Here is a 19,417-nt window from a genome sequence, read left to right as displayed (position 1 = left end):
CGAACTCCTGGGCTGAAATGATCTTTCCACCTGAGTGTCCTGAGTTGCTAAGACTACAAGTACGTGCCAACATACCTGGCTAATTTTTAGTATTTTTTGTAGAGACTAGGTCTCATTATTACCCAGGCTGGCCTAGAACTCCTGGCCTCAAGTGATCCTCCCAGTTCAGCCTCCTGAGTAGCTGGGACTACAGGCACACATCACCACATCTGGCTAATTATTTTATTTTTTTTATAGAGATGGGGTCTCGTATTGCCTGAGCTAGTGTTGAACTCCTGGCCTCAAGTGATCCTCCTGCCTTGACCTCCCAAAAATATTGGGATCACAGGTGTGAGCCACCATACCTGGCCAAGATTCTGCATTTTTAACAAATAATTTCCATGTTGCTGGTCTATGGACTGTACTTGGAGTAGCAGTGAGCTAGATGACTCTCCAAACCCTGTCACCATGTTTTAGGTTTTTTGTTTTTTTTTGGTACTAGTAAAAGTAGGCTTTTGGTATCGCACAGATACTTGTTTACAGTGTGTTTCTCTACAGTCTAATGTATAATTTGACATTTTAATAGAAATTTCTGGATTTTTAAAGGAAAATCTGTTGTGTATAGATTGATTGATTGTTCTGTGGTTGTGTGGTTTTTTCAAGTCATTCTTCAAAGTTTTAAAAATAGACTTGACAATTATTAGACTGTCAGTGGCAACTTTCAGAGTTTACATTTAATAAGGAATGTCTAACTGTTTACTTATTTCTGACAGAATTGTAGTTGATATTGCCTTTGGTTATTTTTGCAGGATATTGTTTTAGGTTACACATTAAGGTAATATAAAAATTTAACAGGAAACTTAATCTTCTGTTTGACTCTGAATGTTTTAGTTGGTATAAGTACTGCTTCTTGTTTTGGTTGCTGTTAAAGCTGTTATTATTATGAATTAGTAGCAATTGTATACCAGAGATTAGCCTGTTAATTTTATCTGTAGCACAGGTGAATTGAAAAACCTAATTTGTGTAAATGGACAACCAATGGTATAGATAGCTCTTTAAATAGCCTATACTCAAAAGGATACAAATTGATTCTGGGGGTACATTAATACTTATTTTTTCTTTAAGATATATCACATTAAATACTTTCATAGTTTTGTGCTTTTATTGAAAATTATAACTAAATCATAGAAAATTCCCAGCATTACTTACTTTTGACAAATATTAATTGGTAATCACCATTTTCAGACCAGGATAGTAAAACATTTTGAGGGAAAAGTATTATTTTATTTTAAAAACTTGAGAATAATTTTCATTTTAATGATTATATTAGCTCTATATTATTTCATTTAATAATTATCAGTAGTCGAAATTGTCGAGGAAATTACATTATTACAAAACTGACTTTAAAATATATTTATTATTTTCTTATTTCTTATTAAATAAGTAAGCACTCACCTTGCAATTAAAGTTTCCACATAGAATTTATGTGAAATATTGATAAAAAATTTTTTGGACCTGAGATCCAACAATTCTCTATAGAAATAAACCTCCTTTGTTTCTTCTGGTAGCATCCATTGATTTCTTTTTTCTAAAGGTACACTAATAGTGCTGATAGAAGCAGAACAATTGGAATTTACATTAAAAATAAATGTGATGAATAAAAAGCAATACATTGTAATATAGAGTTGATTTTGCTTCACCCATAAGTTCTAAAATCTAAAGGACAAAAATACTGAAAGGGTCGAGAAAAAAATAAAGAACAAACGATGCAAAAAGAAAATGACACTGAGGTCTTGGTTTAATACATATGTATTTCAGGTTGATGGTTGATTTCATTAGCAAATCTCATTGTTATGCAATGTCTGTTCTTCTGCAGCAAAATGAATATTGTATTCTCACAGGCTCTGTGTGTATCTATTATGTTGCAATAAATGAAAATATATACATCTATATCTGTCTTTGGCTTACTCTTTCCATTTTGTTTTTAAGGAAAAGAAAGAAAATTGAATAATCTTTTGTTGTTAAATTTGTTCAAAAGCCATTTCAATTTATATTATGGATATGTTTCCTACTTTTTTTCTTTGAAGTAAACAATTATAAGGTGGTTAATAATGTAACCATGATAATTATCCTATAACTTTTTAAATGAATAGAATTAATCTTGATTGATTTAAGTTGGTAATATGAGATACTTAAGCATATGTTTTCTAACATATTTTTAAATATTAGGAGTGGTTTTCCTTACTGCAGGAAAGTATGGTAAGGGAGTGTATATATTATGCCATATCTAAAGACTACTCCTTTTACAATAGCAAAATTATATATTGAGATTACTAAGATTTGAATTTTTATAAAATAGGAAGTTCAGAAATAAATTTCAGTGGCTACACATTGGAAGAATTCATTGAATGGTAATAAAGTAGTAAGCTTCATAAATTTTATGAGTTCAAATATGGATCAAACTGTATTGGATGAAAATTGTCATTTAATCTTAGTCATTTTGAGGTTTGACAGAAGCTTACAAAATAGATTTGGTTTTTGGTAGTGTTCTCAAAAGTTGTCTCACAATTGAAATTATTTTGACAAACTTGAAAGTAGAAAAGCCCAAGGTTTGATTAAATATGGGTTGATTGTATACCATGCAGAAATCACCTTTATGGTAAAAATTTGCCTTCTGGTTCAATTGATGCAATCATAATAAATATCCTAGTTACGCTAAATGAATATGGTCTGTTATAAATATATACAGCAGTTTATTAATGCATTATACTAAGTTTATTTGTATTTAGAGTATTTTCTACATATTGAGCATTTTGTTATTCATGGTGGGTAATATAAAAGAAGGAATTTCAAAATCTGGTAAGGAGATTCCCCAAATAATTATATAGTAATATACAGCTAAATTATGTAGAGAAAGGTTTTATGGGCCCTTCAAATGGAGTCTGAGAGAGAGCCATCCTGGAAGTGATGAGACCTAAACTGATAATGAGGTAGGAGCAGAGATACGAAACAACATAAGCATAATCTGGGAGGCAGGAGGACATAAATTTAGGATCTTTGGGAGGCAGAGAGCAGACCAACCCTAAGTAGTAAGGAAGATATGATTTGCTACAACCTATTTACCTGACACGAAAACCAGAATGCATCATTGTTACATTTTATTAGTGTTCACTCCAGATACTATACCATGGTAGCATGTCGTTTGACATCACTGGTAGATCTTGTTTTTTTCTTGTATAATAAAATAAGAGATAGGAAATTTCCTTTGTATCGATTTCGCTGTCCTTCCCCTCCACCAGTAACAAAAAGTAAATGTTCTGAAAGTATGCAAATATGAATCTAAATTGATGCAAACTGAATGTGAAGACAGAGTCACATTTATCTACTATAGTTAGAAATACCAAACTGGGGAGGATTACAAATCATCATAGATTTGACTCCCAGCTGTTGTAATGAGCAGGATCATGGAAGGAAGATCACCAACGAAAAGAGGAACTCATTTCATTGAAAAAGAAAGGTCCCTTGGCCGGGCGCGGTGGCTCACGCCTGTAATCCCAGCACTTTGAGAGGCCGAGGCGGGCGGATCAGGAGATCAGGAGATCAAGACCATCCTGGCTAACACAGTGAAGCCCTGTCTCTACCAAAAATACAAAAAGGAATTAGCTGGGCGTGGTGGCGGGCGCCTGTAGTCCCAGGTACTTGGGATGCTGAGGCAGGAGAATGGCATGAACTCGGGAGGCGGAGCTTGCAGTGAGCCGAGATCGCGCCACTGCGCTCCAGCCTGGGCGACAGAGCGAGACTCTGTCTGAAAAAAAAAAATAAAAAAGAAAGCTCCCTTTTGCCTGATCTGGAACCCTGGTTATCACATTTTATGTGATCTTCTGCTGTCATCTAGCATAAGAACCTGACTTTAGAAAATAGAATATGAATTTGGAATTTGAAAATGGAATTTAACATAAGATTCTGGGAATTGTTAGTGTATGTTTAAAGATCCAGATGAGAATTGCAGACTTCCTAGCAAGATGGCTTATTTTTGGGAATCTTTCATTATGTTATCACTCTGACTTGCACTGACGAAATGTTAAAAGAAACTTTTATGTGAAATTTGTTATTTTAATTGCTGTAAAGATTCTATTGAGAAAACTGTTGTGTGCTCCATTGTTGCATTTTTGAAAATTATTTTTAAAACTTCTCTCAATTCTAAGTACTAGAGAAGGCTTTGGAGCTTGTTTGTAAATTACATCTTATAGAGAATGAGAATTTTGTAATTTGATCTCGTCTCCCACTTTACTTTGATTGCTAAGGAGCTGAACCACCCATATCATAGACTTGTGCAAAACCTTATGATAGGTGTTTCTTTGTTCCAACTTTACCTTGTGTTTTCATCTTTCTCATATCCTCTTATTTTCTCTTTTATTCATATTAGTTTTAAAGACGGCATTCTGTTCTTCTCATAGTTTTGTAAGTCATCTTAAATTATGTTGGAATAAGATGGGATATAAATATGTAACAACTATTTATTGTAGTAGAAGGCAAGCAAGTAAAAAGTAGGAAACTTTCTTCCTCCTCTTGTCTCTCCCTCTGCCTTCCCACCTCATTTTGCACATAGTTCTTAATATGGAGGACTTACCTCTGTGGTTTCTTGGACTTTCCAGAGGATAGGGGAATTCACTCTGAAGCTTTTTGTCTATATAGTACTACTAGGTCCAGTTAAAGAATGCCTGAGAGGACAAGTAGGGCTGAAATATACCCAGGAGAAGGAAAAGGTATATTTCTCTCATTTGTCAGCTCTGAGGGCAAGTCTTTTTCCAACTGGTTTTTGTCCCTTACCTTTTAACTTCATTGTAAACTCATAATATCAAAACTTAATGGCTCTTGATAAAAACCACCTTCAATGAAACCAAATATCATATTTATTTGCTGTACCTCTTTATGTTTTCATTTCATCATGCTCTAAATTTGATACATTATAGGAAGCTAAGATGGTCATAAATCATTGAAACAATTGAAATAATAATTTTCTGATTTAAAATTTTGTTTTGTTTTGGTGTATGAATTACATACTCAAAGCTACTTACGTGGTAGGAATTACATCTTAAATTTTCTATAAAGGAAATAAGAACTGTGTTTTGCATTCCATGTGACTACTATGGTTTTTAAATTATTTAATGTTAATGTGACCAAGAAATTCAGCTGGAAATGTTAACTTCGTAATCATAGTTTTTTGAAAATTTGCTATTTCATGTGTCATTGTAGTAAATTTTAAGGTGGTGATTAGTGATGTTAGCAACTTAATGTGGTTCAATACCGAGTACATACTCCTTGAAATGACATATTAAGTATATGTAATGAGACTTGTTCTGAGATTCTATACCCTTGGCACAGTCTTCTCTCCTGGGTGTTTTTTTTTGTTGTTATTTATTATCATTCTGTTTTGTTCTATTTCAGTACATTAGAACTTTATTTTGCAAACTGAATAAATATAAACCTAATTTAAGTAGTATAATTTTAATATCTTAACATGATTATATTGTTGTAAAGGAGTCTTAAGAGCTTTTTGCATTAAAATCAAATCTTACTGTGTTCATAATAGTTAGGATATTGATGCATGGCCTTAGTAAATATAGAATTTTAAAGATAAATGCAGATTTTGTGGATTTACAGAATTATCTAGATTTTTTTTTAAGTAGTAAATTAGTTTATCATTTTGATGGAGTTGGGTTTTTTGTTTGTTTCATACCCATGGCTAATTTAAACCAGCCCTCATCAAACTATACTAGAAATTTCAGAGCATGAAAAAACAGCAATTTGGGGAATTAAAAAAAAAAAAAACTATGGACAAAGAAACTTAGTTTTCAAGCTTAACAGTGTTTTTAAAAAATGCTCACAGGTTAAATATTTTACGTTTTGTTTTCTTTTTGATATGTGAGTTTAAAATGATGTAGAGAATAGTTTCAAATTATGTAAACTTTCTGATCATAGGAATTTTTTTCCAAAGACTGCCACATAAATTGTAAAGCAGTCTTATTTTGCAGGAAGTTGTCCAAATAAAACAATAAACTTATGCTTTGACCACAAAACAATTAATTTTGGTCTTTTATTATAACTCAGATATTTATTTTACATAGTTTATTGTAGCAGCTGAAATGTAAAGACTTTTCTTTATATTTAGCAGGTTTTTGAGCAGTTATTCTTATTTGTTTTTTTTACATCTTGTTAGCATTGCTTTGTTTTTATAGTTTATCTGCCAGAAGTGATTTTTGAAACCTGCTTTTAAACAGTGCCAGTTTTCAAGCATTCCTATCATGTGAGTTTATGTGAGGAATAAACCCTTCTTTAAAAAGGAAGAAAGACAGACCTCTTTATTGTCTGTTTGACATTAATAAAATTAAGAAAAGAACGATTACTTGAGACATAGCCTTACCTGGCTTAGTTTTATCACGTGAGCATTCACGTTTGCTGGTGATCTAAGTGCTCCACCTGCCTTTCAGTTTGTTTACCAGGAAATCAAGATGTGTAAACTGCAGGAAGTACTATTTGACCCTCTCCGACAGTATCTCATTACAATAATTGCTAATCTCTGAATAAGACAGCCATGTTTTGTGAGTAACTGAGAGAGAGAGAGAGGTTGTGTTAGGTAGATTTTAGGTGTTTCAACAAATAGAGCATTGTAAATGCTTACTTGGATTATGTTTTCATGATAGCTTTGATAAAAGACATATGCTGACCTTTGGGGTCAGCAAAGCTAGGACACAATAGTAGGTATTCTTTCATGCCTTTTAACTGAAAAATATCACGGCTTGTTGTTTTGGAGTGCTGTCACTGCTCTGAATCGAAAGGATAATGGCTACTTCCTGATTAAACCCACTCTCCACAGTAAGCTGTTAATGTTATACTCTATGTCTTTTTCTCCTGTAAATGCAAGGATATTTGGTGTTTTCTTTACTTTTTAATATTGCTTTTTCATGGAAAGATCTCTTAGAAATATATCCTGAAGTTAAAGTTTACAATTAGAGTAGAAACTACTGTTTAAGTTTGGAAGATTTCTTAAAATGAAAAAGTATTTCTGTTTGGTATCTTAAATCCAACCAGCTCATACACATACTGTAGGTTTTGGTTACAGAAATTAGCTTTATTAAATAAAGACATTGAAATGATAAATGATATTAAGCTGCCACTTTCTTGCCACTCTAAGCAAAATTTTAAAAATAACTTTTGTAGTAAAAAGATTATTTTTTTCAGAGACTTTGGATAAACTCTAATTTTATCTTGATTTAATAAATTTCATAATTCTGTTTACATATATTCTCAAAATATATCGATAATTTTAATTATGAAATTAACTTATTCTGAAATTAGCAAAGAGATCCTTATGATATAAAAACAATGTTAAGTATTGAGAATATAAGAAGGGAATAATGAGCTTCTTAGTTTTAATCCTAAATCTGGCCGTCACTCCATCTGTAGTCTTGGGACAATCATTTAAACTGCTTACCTCAGTTTTCTTGTCTACTGCCCTTGTGAGTGCTTAGGTAAAATGTGTATGTTTGTTTATTTCTTTATAGTGTTACAAACTACAAAGCAAATGAATTTCACAAGTATTTTATAAAATGGAGAACTGACTCTGCACGTAGGAAAACATTAGCAGTAACAACAGACAGAGAAATAATTTTTTTAAAATTTATGACTTTAAAAGAAACACCATTACTTTGGCTTTTTAATTTGAAACAGAACTCTTAGTTTTGCTCAATCTTTGATATAGTATTACCAAAGGAATATACATGGGAATATACATGTTGTTGGATACATGACTAAAATGGGAAGTAGAAAGCTTAAAGGTAATTTAGTAAAGAATGACAAATATACTTAAAATTATTTAACTCTTTCTTAGAAGTCTTATTTCTGAAAGTAAAATTGTTCAGAGTAGAGGGAAGAATGTATGTATGTATATATTATGGACATATAAATGTAGGTGATCTACATAGTAAGATGTTTAATTTTTAATCTGTAGTATTAGATATGTTGATTATATAGAAAGAAAACATACGATTATGAAAAATCAAAAGTAGTTACTGAAGAATGTTATAGAACCTAACATCTAGGAATGTTAAAAAATGGAATAATGTAAATAGAATCCTACTTTTGTTGAAAGAATTAAGTTAGTGCCTGTAATCCCAGCACTTTGGGAGGCCGAGACGGGCGGATCACGAGGTCAGGAGGTCGAGACCATCCTGGCTAACCCGGTGAAACCCCGTCTCTACTAAAAAGTACAAAAAACCAGCCGGGCGAGGTGGCCGGCGCCTGCAGTCCCAGCTACTCGGGAGGCTGAGGCAGGAGAATGGCGTAAACCCGGGAGGCGGAGCTTGTAGTGAGCTGAGATCCGGCCACTGCACTCCAGCCTGGGCGACAGAGCGAGACTCCGTCTCAAAAAAAAAAAAAAATAAAAAATAAGAATTAAGTTAGTTTCTTTCACATAATGCTTATCAGGGTTATTTTAGGTAACTCAGTAATTTTTGATATAAATTGGCATATTCTGAGGAGATTCTAAAGGTTAAGTTTTGTGAGTATTCTAGCTTAGTCAAGTTATCAAAGTAAAAGTTATAATAGTGCCTCTATTTTAATTTACAATAACAAGTAATTTATGTCATTTATTGAATACTTACTATATGCAAACCTCTGGGCTAATTCTATTGTCATTTAATATTCATGATAATCACATGAGGTGGAGGTACCATTATTACTTCCATTTTTATCAATGAGGAAGTAATTGTAGAGAATTTAAATAATTTGAGTAAGGTCCTTAGCCAGTAAATACCAGAGCCAAGCTGAAAACACTAACACAATTCAGAATCCAGAACAGTCTCCAGTGTCATACCCTTAACCATTGTGTTTATATTTTGGAGATAGTAAAGGTGCTTACACATTTGATTCAGATGGTTTTATTTTTTTCATTAATTTATCAAATATAAGTATCAGTCACTTTAAGGAATTAAGGTAATAGCATTATAAAGCAATACAAAATCCCTTGTCTCAAGAAGCCTGCAGTCTAGTGGAAGAGGCAGAAAATTAATAGGCTGTTTACAGTACAATGTGATAACTGATAAAATATAGGTCAGTACAGGATGCTAAAGGTGACGCCAAGGAGAGATATCCAATGTATTGTTTTATTTCCATATTTAATTTGCATATTCGTGTGTTGTTCTAGGTACATGGGAAATATCAGTAAATGAAACTTTCAAAGGTCTCGGCTTTTGTGGCACATATAGTAGGAGTGGAGATAAATGATAATAAGCAAACTGCATAGCATTTTAGAAGATGACAAATATTATGAAGTAAAGAAAAAGGAGCAGGATGTGAAGGTTAGGTGGTGATGGGATTCGGGGACTGAGGAAGGATTCACAGAGAAGAGATATTGAGGAAAGATTAAGGAAGTTAGCCATGTGGATACCTTTGGAAAGTCTTCGAGGCACAGGGCATGAGGCAGGAGCATGATAGGTTTGCTCAGGGAAATGAATGGTTGTCACTGTGAGTACGGGTATGGAGAGAGAAAGAGGAGGTATTGTCAAAGGAAATGAGTGAGTGGGTTATTCATGTAGGGCCTCCGTGGGGACTTTGAGGAGCCACTCCAGGGCTTTCAGTATTTTTAAAAAGGATCACTCCAGTTGCTATGTTTAGAATAGATTGTATGTAAAGAGGCATGGACCACCAGATAGAAAGTTCTTAGAGTAATCTAAATGAGAGAAGGTAGTGGCCTAGTAGCAGTTAAATTCTGGATGTTTTTAAGGTACAACCAAAAAGATTTCCAGTTGGGCTGGATGTGAGATGCAAGGAAAGAGGAGAAAAGATGACTTTAAGGGTTTTGGCAGCTGGAAGGATGGTGTTGCCATCAGCTGTGACATGGGGAAGAATTTCAGGTGGAGAAGGTTTGGGATGAGGATGAAGAATCAGGACTCTGGCTTTGGATGTGGTAGACCAAAATGTTTATTAGATATGCAAGTGGAGATGTGAGAAAGCTTTACAGAGAGGGTACAACCCAAATTGAGACTGAAGAATGAATTGGACTTACCTAGTCAAACAGGTAGTTTGTGGTGAAATTTGAGAGCATTTGCTACATACTTGAATGAATCTTGGCATTATCTACTTTGTATATTTACTAATGAAAGTAACATCTAAACATCTAATAAGTAAAAACATTTAAAAAGTAATAAAAATATTTCAAGGAACAAAATTATTCTGGGTAGTCAAGTTTTCAGAGTATTTCACTGACTGCTATTTTCATGAGTTGTACTGTCTGCTTTTACATATGTTGATTCTCACCTTAGTACTGTAAGGTAAATAGTATTTCTGCTTTACATTTGGAGAAACTGAGTATGAGGGAGATTAATATTCCCTAAGGTCATTGATAGATTAGGTGATAGGCCTGGATTCAAATCCAGGCCTTTAGATTCCATTGACCATGCTCCTTATTTTAAAAATGTATGATGTTAAAATTAAAAAATTTTTAGACTTTTGTTTGAGGTCTCAAGGAGTTGTCTATTTAAAATGTTGGTTATCATTCTGTAGTGTAACACAGTGATACCCTTGGGACATAAGGTTTTTAGATTCTTGATCAAGGAGTCAAGTCATTTGTTGTTGTTCTTTGAATAACTACAGAGCTTTCAATATAGTTACCTGTTATAGACACTCCCTCTACTCCTGGTTCCCATCCCTGTGTATAGTGCTTAATAAGTGCTTAGAAAATTACAGCTGATATTATCATCATCTTTTTCTTTGTACTCTACTGTGGCCTTGGGAATCAACCCAAGCTTGTTGGAATCATGTGTCAATTATAAAACTTCAAAGATTAAGGGCACAAAGACATTCTAAATAATGAAGAATGAGTTTGAATCCACACATTTTATCAGCTTGGAGACCATCTTTATTTCTTTTGCTTTTTTGGCTGTTTTTTAGGCAAGTGAATTTGCTAAATAGCTGTGTTTCTTACTGGAAAACCAGTAATCTCTAAGATGCCACTGGGTATTTTCATTGTAAAATTGAACATAAGTTGTTCAACTTTAGTAGGGAATAAAAATATAGTTGTTCTTTGAAACATACTTACTTTTGAGGTGACAATGCCGTATTTTAAAAACTTAAACCTTTTGCCTTCTGGATCGAAATAGAATTTATTTCATGTGAGTTAATACTGTTTACATGTATGATGTTTTTAAAGGTACTTAAGAGCAAGCATTCAGAGAAACTGCAGGAAAGAAACATTTTTATGAAGCCATATCAAACATATAGAAATACCAGTTTTTTAAAAAACCTGTTGTAGATTAAACTAGGATATGAGTCTAAATGGTCATTTTAAGTATATACTAAGGGAATAGGTAGAAACTTTACATTGTCTATATATTTATGTTCTATAAATACATGACTTTACACTAAGTCTGATGTTTTGGTACATTTCTCAAAATTTTATGCTGTTTTCTCAAAGGAACAAAGAAGATGTATTCATTCTTCCTATGCCTTTCTCTAAAGTTTTCCTTTTATTTTATTAACTTAAAGATTTCTTTAAGTATAACTTTTTTATGGTCACTGTAATCATTAAACAGATTATTTAAGTAAACAAAAATGTTGGTTGACCCCTACAACATTCTTTATCTAAGTTATCTATGTAATTTCATATTTTAATTAATTCTGCTTATGATTAGAATTATATTTCCTGAGCATTTCTACTTAGTCATAAAAATAGTAGTGTATATGTTACATGTTTGTGTATCACTTCGTTTTAAAATTTGTTTTATTTGGACTATGTCTTTGGTTCAGTTGGGGAAAAGGAAATGACCTGTTGATCAGAAAAAAAATTTCTGTTCAAAGTACTTTATTAGTGCCTATTTTTAAATAATTATACTGAACTAAATGTTATATCCTTTATAAATTGAAATGTCCAGAGAGGCTGGGCGCAACACCTCACCTCTGTAATCCCAGCATTTTGGGAGGCCAAGACAGGTGGATCACCAAAGTTCAGGAGTTCAAGACCAGCCTGGCCAACGTGGTGAAACCCCATCTCTACTAAAAATACAAAAAATTAGCCGGGCGTGTTGTCAGGCGCCTGTAATCCCAGCTACTTGGGAGGCTGAGTCAGGAGAATCGCTTGAACCCAGAGGCAGAGGTTGCAGTGAGCTGAAATCACGCCATCCAGCCTGGGTGACAAGAGTGAAACTCCGTCTTAAAAAAGAAAGAAAGAAAGAGAGAAAAGGAGAGAAGGAGGGAGGGAGGGAGGGACGGGGGGAGAGGGAGAGAGAGAGAAAGAGAGAAATAGAGAGAGAAAGAAATGTCCAGAGAATGAGTATTCAGATTTATTTTTTCTGGAATAGTTTGTCTTAACATTATTAAAATTTAATGTATTTGTGCAAGTATAAAACCATAGAGGGCTACTGGGTCCTGATTTGAAAATCTGCGCTACTACTAATCTAGTTTGGTAAATAAAGTACAAACAAATATTAAATGAGTCTTGATTTGATAATTTGAGCAACTAATCTAGTTTTACAAGCAAAGCGTAATCAAATATTAAATGTGTTACAGTAATTAAAAAACACCAGAGATGTCAAAAGGAGCATAAGATTAATTGCTCAATGAGTGATATGTAAGCAAAATACTATGAATTGACAGTAAGAGAGGGGGTCATTTGAATGACCAGGGAAGGCTCCTTTAAGGAAAAGGAACTAGAACAGCGTCTTCAAGCACCAAGCAGGACTTCAAACATACATTTTTACAAATAACTTTATTGAGATATAATTCACAACCATGCAGTTCACCCATTTAAAATATAAAGTTTAATGGCTTTTGGAATATTACATTTTTTTTTACATTGCAGTAAAACGTCTATAACATAAAATTTGTCATTTTAACCATTTTCATGTACACAATTCAGTGGTCTTAATTACATTCATAGTGCTGTGCAACCATCGTTACTGTCTATTTCCAAAATTTTTTCATCATGCCAAGCAGAAACTCTGTAACCATTAAGTAATAATAACTCCTGGTCAGATGCAGTGGTTCATGCCTGAATCCCAGCACTTTGGGAGGCTGAGGCGGGAGGATCACTTGAGACCAGGAGTTCAAGGCCAGCCTCGGCAATGTAGTGAGACCTCTGCTCTCCAAAAATAAAATAGCTGGGCATGGTGGCACACGCCTGTAGTCCCAGCTACTCAGGTCTTGAGCACAGAAGGTTGAGGCTGCAGTAAACTGTGATCGCACCACTGCACTCCAGCCTGGGTGACAGAGTGAGACTGTGTCTCAAAAAAAATTTTTAAATAAAAAAAAGCAGTAACTCCCCATTTCCCTCACCATCTGCTATTTCCTAGTAACCTCTAATCTACTTTCCATCTCTGCAAATTTTCCTCTTCTGCATATTTTTCATAAGTGGAATCATACAATGTTTGTCCTTTTTTGGGTTGGGCTTATCTCACTTTAGAGTTTTCAGGGTTCATCTATGTTATAGCATGTAGCACAACTTCATTTCCTTTTATAGTTCAATTTTATAGATATATGTATGTATGTACATATATACATATAAATGTACATTTATACATATACACTTGTATGTATATATGTACATATATAAACAATTGCTTATATATACATGCACATATATACATATATTTGTGTATCCATATCCATATATTTGTACATATATACAAATGTACATATATACATATGTTTGTACATATATACAAATATATATAATTATATACATATGTATTTATATGTATATCACATTTGTTTATTCATCTTTTGAGGGATATAGGTGTACAGGTATGTTTTCAAGTCTCTGCTTTCAATTCATACAGTAATTTTACATTAACTTTTTGGAGGAACCACAAAACTGTTTCCAGATAGCTGAATCAAGCATTGATTTTATTCTGTTACCCTGTGTAGTGAATGTAAAAGATTAGGCTGAATGAATACTGGCTTCAGCACATATGGGCTATTTTTCTTAAAAGAGAGTAAAAAAGCCATATGTGTTATGTGTGAAAACATATATATGTGTAAATAGCCACCTCTTAAAGTGAATTTTAAAAAATAAGCATTCTGGTTGTATGTAACCCCAGTTTTGTAATATTTTCTAGAACATGGTCATTGAGTTTGAATTTCTTAGTCCCTAGGAACGATGTTATAAAAGGATGTTTCCACAAGTAATTAGAATTAACAGTGTATTTCTGCCTGTTTTTAAGATATCTATTAGTTGCCTTTTTTGCATTATAATATAAAATCACTCAATTATATCTGACTGGAAAGTGTTTCCAGTATATTCTCTTTAGTCAATTTATTTTCCTTCATATATGTTAATGTTTTATATTTTATAAGTGAGAGAGAAGACTATAGTCATTTCATTCAGCATTTTTGAGATCACTCTTACAAGTATAAATTCTGGAATTCCATATGGATTAGAACAATGTTTATCTGTCTTTTTGTAGATCAGTGAGGGACCACTAAGCCAAAAGGCAGGGTTTATTTCACTGGCTTGATAAGGTTATAGGACTGAGGAAATGGGGCGCAATATTAAAATAGGGAAACTTTGACCTAATTACAAGTTTCCCTAAGAGGGATATATAATATCACAAACCCACAAACAGTAATGAATTACCACTTGTGGATTCAATAAGGAAATAAATGGTAATAACAGATATAATGGGTCATACTGATGAGGATATTATTTAGGACATCAGAGAGTAATTTCTGGAAATAAAAGGAAAGCTAATTGGAAGTTTTCTTTAAATTTCTCATCAGGGGGCATACATGAGAGTGTGTAATGCATAGGGAGATTGAAATAGCCAGCAATTTTGAGAAAATTGACATGGATAGCTCATGGAATTTTTTTTTCTTTTGGCAAACCTCTGAGGCAATTTGCCTTAATATGAATTTGAATCTTAAGTAGGAACTGGGAATGAGATTATAGGGTGTTTAAATCATTAACCAAAGTTGGACTTGGAGAAATCTTTTGGGAAATAAGTTTCCACTTGGTTAAAAGCAAAATTTCAATAATCTATAGAGCATATAATTGTAACAAACTGAATACTCTGAATAACTTACTGAATACAAATTCAATAATTAGATAAGTAGTTTAAATGTTTTTAGTTTGACATTGCTGATCTGGCAAGAAAGTAAGGAGTCACTGTGACTAAAACTTAAGTGAAATAGAAAATTTAAAGAAGATAAGAAAGTGTCAAAGCCAACTTTCATTTCAAGGAACCTGCTGAACTTGTGATGGAAGTATCTATTTACGAGGCTGTACAATAGCCCATATTCAAAATCAGAGAGAGAGGCCAGGCGTTGTGGCTCATGCCTGTGATCACAACACTTTGGGAGGCCAAGGCAGGTAGATTGCTTGAGGCCAAGAGTTCGAAACCAACCTGGCTAATATGACGAAACCCCATCTCTGCTAAAAATACAAAAATTAGCTGGGCGTGGTGGCACATGACTGTAATCCCAGCTAATCGGGAAGCTAAGGCACAAGAATCATTGAACCGGGAGGTGGAGGTTGTGGCGAGCTAAGATCAGGCCACTTGCACTACAGCCTGGGCGACAGAGGGAGACTCTATCTAAATAAATAAATAAATAAGTAAGTAAATAAATAAATAAATAAATAAATAAGTTAGATAGTGCTGTTACTTTTATTTCAAAACATCTCTACTTCCATTTTGAAACAAGGTGGTCTCTTTTGAACCTCCCTTTTTAAAATGTTTAAGTTCCTTCTTTCTAAAAGTAATCATACCTTTAGTATAACTCTTACTCACTTTGTCCCTTCTCATTTTCTTAAAGTTTTTTTGTTATTCAATTTAGATTACTTCTCATGGTAGGAAGATTGTAATGAATCCTAGATCTAATTTGATTCCTAATATCTTAGTACACTGATTGAAAAACATATCTAATTTTCCAAAGTCATATTAATCCCTTATACACAAGCAGATACACATTCAAAGAACCTTAATGCCTTAGAACTTTCTGGACCTCTAGTATATGTGAAATGCAAATGAAATTTTTTTAGGGAGACCACTGCTTTTCTCTTCAAAGAAACACCTTTCCAATTCTTAGTTTTCACCTGAAACTTGGAATTAATATTCTTTCTAGATATAATTGTTTAGATTTTTTTTTAACCTCCTCAGTTTCATAGTTGTTTGAAGCCTAACTTTCATCACTAAATCAACTGTTGACCTGTTACCTAATAAACTTTTTCTGGAGCCTATTTCTTCAAGTTTTGTACTTTAATGTATCAGGCTATATGTTACACAGGAAACCTCAAGTTTTTTGTTCTGAAAACCATTTAACTCTCCTTTGCAGCCATCTAATCTCTCTTTGATGACCATCTAAGCATTTTTCAGAAGGCCTTAATTTGTTATTATCCCAGACTTTATTTTGGGGCCCCATGAATCTAAAACTTTTATAATTATAGTTTAGATAACTAAGTAGAAGTACCATTACTTTTATGTTGACCTGTTCCACAAAGTATTACACCTGACCCTGAACAAGAGATTTGTGTGTGAGTGATGGGTTATTCATCAGTCCCACCAGTAGTGCCAGTTTTCAGACTCTGATCTCTTTGAATAGTTTATCTTGCCTGTTAGATTCTCTCGCTTGAATTGCTCTTTCTCTTTTCCTTTTTCTTATCCTCCTTTCATTCTAGGACACAAATTACTGAGGGTGGAAAAGAACTCAGTACTCTCTATTATTTGTGACCCCAAAAGGAAAGTTTTCAGGGTTAAAAATCGAGAGGAGAAAAGACATTGTGGTAATGGTGTTTCCCATGTTGGTCCTGTATTCTTATAGATAACACAGTTTCTGAAATGCAGGCTTTCTCTTCTAAGCTTTTCTAAGCTGTGCCTGAAGTATTCATAGTATTCTTCCTGAAGGTTTGGAGTTTTTCTGGACTGGGCCGATCTGGTTCTTTGTGGAGTTACTGCCCAAGTACCAGGAGATATTCCTCCATCTAAGCAGCTGATAGAAGTCTACATCATCCCTTTCTGGATGCTTTTCTTTTTTTATTTCCTAATAAGTATCTGTATGTTCAAATCTGCTTATTAATCATTCCTTAGACATGATGTTGAAATGGAACTTTGTGGATATTCATTTATCCCGTGTAATACAGTGTATTACAGCTCAGATCTCCTGGATATATGGGTCAGTAGTTCCATTGCTAGGTCCAGTTTCCCTCCTGTCATCCTGGCTCCCTCTGGATATAGGTGAGGTGGAGCTTCAAGAAGCAATAGACCGGCCGGGCGCGGTGGCTCAAGCCTGTAATCCCAGCACTTTGGGAGGCCGAGACGGGCGGATCACGAGGTCAGGAGATCGAGACCATCCTGGCTAACACAATGAAACCCCGTCTCCACTAAAAATACAAAAAAATTAGCCGGGCGTGGTGGCGGCGCCTGTAGTCCCAGCTACTCGGGAGGCTGAGGCAGGAGAATGGCGGGAACCCGGGAGGCGGAGCTTGCAGTGAGCCGAGATCGCGCCACTGCACTCCAGCCTGGGCGACAGAGCGAGACTCCGCCTCAAAAAAAAAAAAAAAAAAAAAAAAAAAAGAAGCAATAGACCATGGTAAGGATTACCTAGCAAGGGATTCATGGGTAGAGAGCCTTACCCAGGTAGTCACATGTCCTTGTAGAATTTTTTTTGGAGGGGTGAAGGTCCTGCTACCACCTTTCCATATGCCTACTCTAGTTATAGCAAACTTGCCAGACAGCCCTTATAAGAGTTTTTTTTGGGAGGGGCAGAAGACTCTTGGAAAGGAGAGATCTGTGTTTCAGATTCTCTGTCATTGTTGACAGGAGGATAGCTGGGAGTTCTCACAACTGCCCTTGTCACCTCTCATCCTGAATGCTCATCTGGACACAGGGTAGTTTATAATGTATTATATTCTTAGCTTGCCAATGTGTAACTATTCAGAGCCTCAGTTATCAGTAAAGCCAATTATTTTTCAAGTCTTTCATTGTCAGTTTCAGGTTATAGAAACTGCCTTATACACATACCTGCTGTTACTTGTATGAATTGTTCTCTTTTTATTTTCCTACCTGGCTTTTGGGGCTTACGATGATGAATTTTATATTCTTGCCTTCTTATGGGACCTTTTCATCTAAGCTATCTGTATATTTTTCCCATTCTTTATATTAGCAGATATTTTCCCATTCCCTTATATTAGCAGATAGTTTCTTCCTTTTTAAATTTTTGTCTGTTTTAGTGAGTCTTATAGCATCTTTAATATTAAGTACTGGGCCAGCAAGACAGTGAATGTTACTCAATTATTATTTTCGTTTGAACTTCAAAATTGACATAATCTGGCAATGGTGAAGCTTATAAAAGCTCCATGGCAGTGATTCTTAACCTTGGAATCTTCTGGAGGGCTTCCCAACCTGTTAATGCTTACCTCCCCACCCCCAGAGATTCTGATATAATTGATCTAGAGATCTGCCTTGTCACAGGTTTATATATTTAAGATCCCCCACGTGTTTCTAATGTGCAGCCAGGCTTGTGAATCATTACATTAAAGGAATTGTGTGATAAACTTGTTTATGAAGTAAAAAATTCATTTTACACTCAGAAAATACTTGAAAAACTACTAGATGACAGGACACTCTGCTGGAATTCGCTTCTACGAAATTACGTATACTTCTTTGCTTCACTGTTTTCTAAATTAAGATTTTTATTGGCCAAGTTTTCTCTAAGTAGATGACCCCCTCCCTTTATAGTGGGCTTATTACTTTTATCTGAAGTTATTGCGTAAGTCATTTTCATAATGTTACTCTTTGTCCATCAAGATTAAAATAAGTTGAGCTTGATTATATAATAAATATGTAGCTTTATAAATTAAGTTCTATCATCTAAGACAGATTGTGAAAGATAATTGCTCTCTTCACCTTTGTTTAAAATATAACTTATATATACAGATTGAACTGGAGAACCAAATAAGTTCATGTAGAACTTTGATAGCTAAAGGAATGTTCTAGACTTGTGTTTTTATGTATTTGTGTATAGTATTTCATATGTATATAAAAATTGTCTTACTGTTTAAGCTGAGTGGAACCCTATTTGCCTTTTATGAGATTCCAATATGTCTTAAGAGAGAAGGATGTTCAATATGGGACTGATAAACCCAATGTGACTCGATTGATCCCAAGGTATTGATGTGTTTTTAGTAAAATAAAATTAGCTTACACAAATAAACCAGTGGTGCCTAACTCCCTGCCTTTAGTGAATTTGAGAAGTTTGATATAAATACAGAAAAGCAGAGGTTTTTTTTTGGCACAAATAGATTTCTTGGATGTCAAGTTAAATTTTAAGGTTCAATCTGGACAGAGTGCCATGTGCCTGTAGCCTCAACTATGCAGGAAGCTGAGGCAGGAGGATCGCTTGAGGCCAGGAGTTAGAGGCTGAAGTGCACTAGGATCTGCCTGTGAATAGC

At 34.2% G+C, this 19,417-nt stretch overlaps 1 protein-coding gene across 50 annotated transcripts in view; it reads left to right on the top strand.

Annotated features, from left to right (window-relative positions):
* The window catches only part of BAZ2B (bromodomain adjacent to zinc finger domain 2B), a 315,913-nt gene that overhangs the window by 95,028 nt on the left and 201,468 nt on the right, over positions 1 to 19,417 (top strand). For 8 of the 50 annotated variants that reach the window (XM_077957039.1, XM_077957037.1, XM_077957035.1 and 5 more), the window contains exon 1: positions 6,344 to 6,855. The exons of the other annotated variants lie outside the window; for them this stretch is intronic. The gene's annotated coding sequence lies outside the window, so the exon portion shown is untranslated. Of the gene's footprint in view, positions 1 to 6,343; positions 6,856 to 19,417 lie in introns of those variants that run through there. 50 annotated transcript variants of the gene reach the window in all.

The sequence above is a fragment of the Macaca mulatta genome, chromosome 12 (assembly GCF_049350105.2).
Source record: "Macaca mulatta isolate MMU2019108-1 chromosome 12, T2T-MMU8v2.0, whole genome shotgun sequence".
Lineage (NCBI taxonomy): Eukaryota > Metazoa > Chordata > Mammalia > Primates > Cercopithecidae > Macaca > Macaca mulatta.
The sequence above is the reverse complement of the archived record's forward strand: the minus strand, read 5'-3'. Positions and strand labels throughout refer to the sequence as shown.